General features: G+C 44.5%; 1 pseudogene; it reads right to left on the reverse strand.

The window, feature by feature from the left end:
* Nucleotides 1-265: 265 nt before the first annotated feature.
* Nucleotides 266-892, reverse strand: LOC113628455 (ADP-ribosylation factor-like protein 6-interacting protein 1 pseudogene; annotated as a pseudogene).
* Between the last annotated feature and the right edge of the window lie 2705 nt (nucleotides 893-3597).

The following is a 3597-nucleotide window of genomic DNA, read 5'->3' on the forward strand; positions in this document are numbered from 1 at the left end:
AGTTCAATTAACCCTGGGTGAGAAAAGCCAAGACAGGTGGTAATGATGAATGAGTTGTCCATATAAGGCCAGCGGATGACAACACACCCATGAAGACACTGGGCATACAGCCTTACTTGGCAAGTCAGAATTTCTACTAACTAAGGGCAGAATGAGGGACAGCAAAGAGCTACTTCTGTAACGTGTTAGTATCCAGACAGCATAACAGACACTGTCCCCAAGGACAACGTATACGCCGTTAATCACACTGGATAAAGCAGATGCATTATTCATTTTTCTTTTCTTTTTGTTTGAGAAGCTTGTTTATCTCTCTTTTGGCCATTCCACTGTACTTCAAAATGATTCCATGTTGGTTTAGTCCAGGAAGCAAGAGTAAGAAAGTCACTATCAGGTGTGTGAGAAGGAGGTTGTGGACTTGCTGTCCCACCCAAGCAACCACAGCAAGAGAAATGATCATGGTCATAAAGTACATTTTAGGCTTTTCTTCCTTTAGCGTAAAGAGGCGTTTCCAGCAGCCCACAGCTCTGTGTCGTTTTTACTAGATTGCTGCAAATTTCATGGAATCTCTGCTGTTGCTCAGTGGTCCATTTATTCGAGCCAAAAATTCTAGGCGCTAGAATGGGAACAAGGTAGTCAGCCAAGCACAGAAACAGAACAAAACAGGAAACACCTGACAGAACGGATGGCTCTAGATAGTAGATAGTCAGAAACTCCAAAGAGACCACACCCATGATGGCAGGTGGAAACCAGGCCTTTTCCCATCGGAGGACTTTATCTGCCATCGGCATCGCTTCTCCCCATCCTTGCAGCTGCTCTTCCAGACTTGCAGTCCCCGCAGCCGGCAGGTTGGTGCTGCGATTATCTCCTTCCTCCATCGTTCCCGAGGTGCCCCCTCAGCGAGAGCAAGACACCCCCCAAACTGGCTTTCCTCAGAGCCACTTGCGGCAACCCTAGTGAGAGCAGGATTTTAAAAAATATTTATTTATTATTTATTTAGGCTGCACCAGGTCTTAGTTGTGGCATGCGGACTTCTTAGTTGCGGCATGCGGGCTCTTAGTTGTGGCATGCAGACTCTTAGTTGTGGCATGCATGCAGGATCTAGTTCCCTGACCAGGGATCGAACCCCCACCACCTGCATTGGGAGCACAGAGTCTTACCCACTGGACCACCAGGGAAGTCCCTCGATTAAGGATTTTAAGCAGAAGAGGGATGTGATCATATTTGCCCCGAGGAATGATTATTTTGGTGACAGGTAGTAGATCAAGGGGGATGAGAATGGAATTCACTTAGGAAGCTCCTCAGCGGGCAGCTGGAATTGATGATCGCCTGAAATAAGAGCAAGGATGAACGGTTGCATTTAGCTGCCGTTTCTTTTTGTTCTATAGATCAGAGTAAATCGAGAAAAGCACAATGTGGAGATGGATATGAGATGTCAGACTGTCCCTTTTCTAATTCAATTTTTTTGTCCAAGTACATATATCCTCTTTGTGATGTGAAATAGCATAAGGCATAGAATAAAAACCAATGTGCTCTGTACCACATCTCATTACCCCTGGTCTTGTTCTATCAAGGGTCCCATTTTCACTCCTGTAAATGGTTTCTTCTGGGATTTACCTCCATGATCTAAGTAATGTGTTACCTCTGTTACAATTAACAGAAAAAAACAATTGAACATGACTTAAATAATAACATTTATTCTCACATAAAAGAAATTCAGATTGGACAAGCTTCACACAGATGCTGTCTGCCTGCATCTCAACTGGCTCCTCTCATGATCATAAGATCGAGTCTTTGGTTCCAAGAGTCACATGGGAAAAAAATCCAGTGGAAAACGAAGAGAGACTGTTCTTACTGTGAGTCTTTGTTTTCTTTAGTTTATCAGCAAATAAATCTTTATCAGAAGCTCTCCAGCTCCCTTCGCTGGATTACCCGTTGTTGACTTGGCCTTGTCACCGCCCCTTCTAAGGTCTCCTTTGCTCTGAAGAGGAGAAGGCAGGAGCGACATTTGCTAGAATCCCCTTGAGCGTACGGTTCCAGACTAGAGCATGTGGACAGGAGGCACCCTTGAGTCAGAGCGATGGAGAGGCCATTATTCTCCGTCTGTTTTAGCCAGAACGGTGAGCGGATGTGATACTCGGAGAAACTTCAAGGTGAGTTTTGAGTGCTTCAGGTTGAGAAGGTCAGTTGTGATTTATCTGACCACCGCTCCCTTAGGCCTTTTTTCTGGGTAAACCACCAGTTCCCTGTATTAGAACCCTTTATATCTAGCCTGCAAAGAGTAGCTTCTAGTTTCCTGACTGAGAGATGACCCTTCCTAAACATATCATTGAAGCAGGGGAAATGAATTACAGCACTGACATAGACAAATCAGGATTTACCCCCAGAGATACATGGGAGGAGGATGGACATTTCAATACAATTTCTATTCTACTAACAAAGAAAACTGGGATGGGGAAGGGGGTGTGATTCCAGCGTGGAGCAAAATAGTAATACTGGGAAATTCGGCTCCTGGTAGTGGGGGATTAGCTTGGTTGGTTTCCCACAGATGACCATGATAAAATCTGGGTGAAAATATTAAAAATGAACTCTCTGAAGACTAATTGTCCAAATTCAAGAAAAAGGAGAGGAAATATAGAAGAAAAATAAATAGATCCTCAGAGAGCTGTAGGACAATACCAAGCAGTCAAATCCACGTAACGAGAGTGCCAGATGGAGTAAAGAGAGAAGAGGGAAGAAAAAATATTTCAAGAAATCATGGCTGAAAACCTCCAACTTTAGAAACACTAACTTATGGATCCAAGGAGATCAGTGAACCACAAGCAGAAGAAATACAAAGAAAACTACACTAGACCCATGACACACTGCTGAAATCTGAAGAGAAAGGAGCCAGGAGAAAATAAAACCTATACGTTACATAAAGAGAAACAATAACACAAATGATGGCAGACTTCTCATCGGAAACAGTGGAGGCCAGAAGAACGTGATGCACACCCAGATTCCCTCAGTGAAAACCTTGTTGCCCCAGCTGCGAGGAGCGCTGTTAGCAGACAGCCTCCTGTTGTCGGCCTCTTTCAGGCTTTGCCTCAGCTGTAGAGAGCTGCCTCGCTCAAGGTCATGTCCCTTCCTGGAATGCCTACAGCCAGTGACTGATCAATGCAGGAGTATAAAGAACTGACCATCTTGGTGAAATACAAGACAATCCAAAGAGCCATCCCTGCTCCAGATCTCCCCCAGAGGGTCAGCTGAGGCTGTTACAGGGCGTGCATCACAGCCCAACTTTTCCTTTTCGCTACTCTTGCTTCCTTCCCCTTTGCAAGCTTTTGATACCAAGGAAACTCCTTAGTAAACAAACTGCTGGATAAGCTCCATTTCAGAGTCTGTCTCCCAGGGAGCCCAACCCTTGACAGCAATTGAATAATGTCCTTAAGTACTGAAATAAATAAAACTGTTAACCCAGAATTTTATGTGTAGCAAAGTTATCTTTCAAAAAACGAAGGCAAATAAGGATATTTTCAGATTGGGACTTCCCTGGCGGTCCAGTGATTAAGACTCTGAACTTCTAATGCAGGGGGAGTGGGTTCGATCCCTGGTTGGGGA

The sequence above is a fragment of the Aethalodelphis obliquidens genome, unplaced genomic scaffold, assembly GCF_003676395.1.
Source record: "Aethalodelphis obliquidens isolate GAN/ISIS:26980383/991018 unplaced genomic scaffold, ASM367639v1 scaffold23, whole genome shotgun sequence".
NCBI classification, from domain to species: domain Eukaryota; kingdom Metazoa; phylum Chordata; class Mammalia; order Artiodactyla; family Delphinidae; genus Aethalodelphis; species Aethalodelphis obliquidens.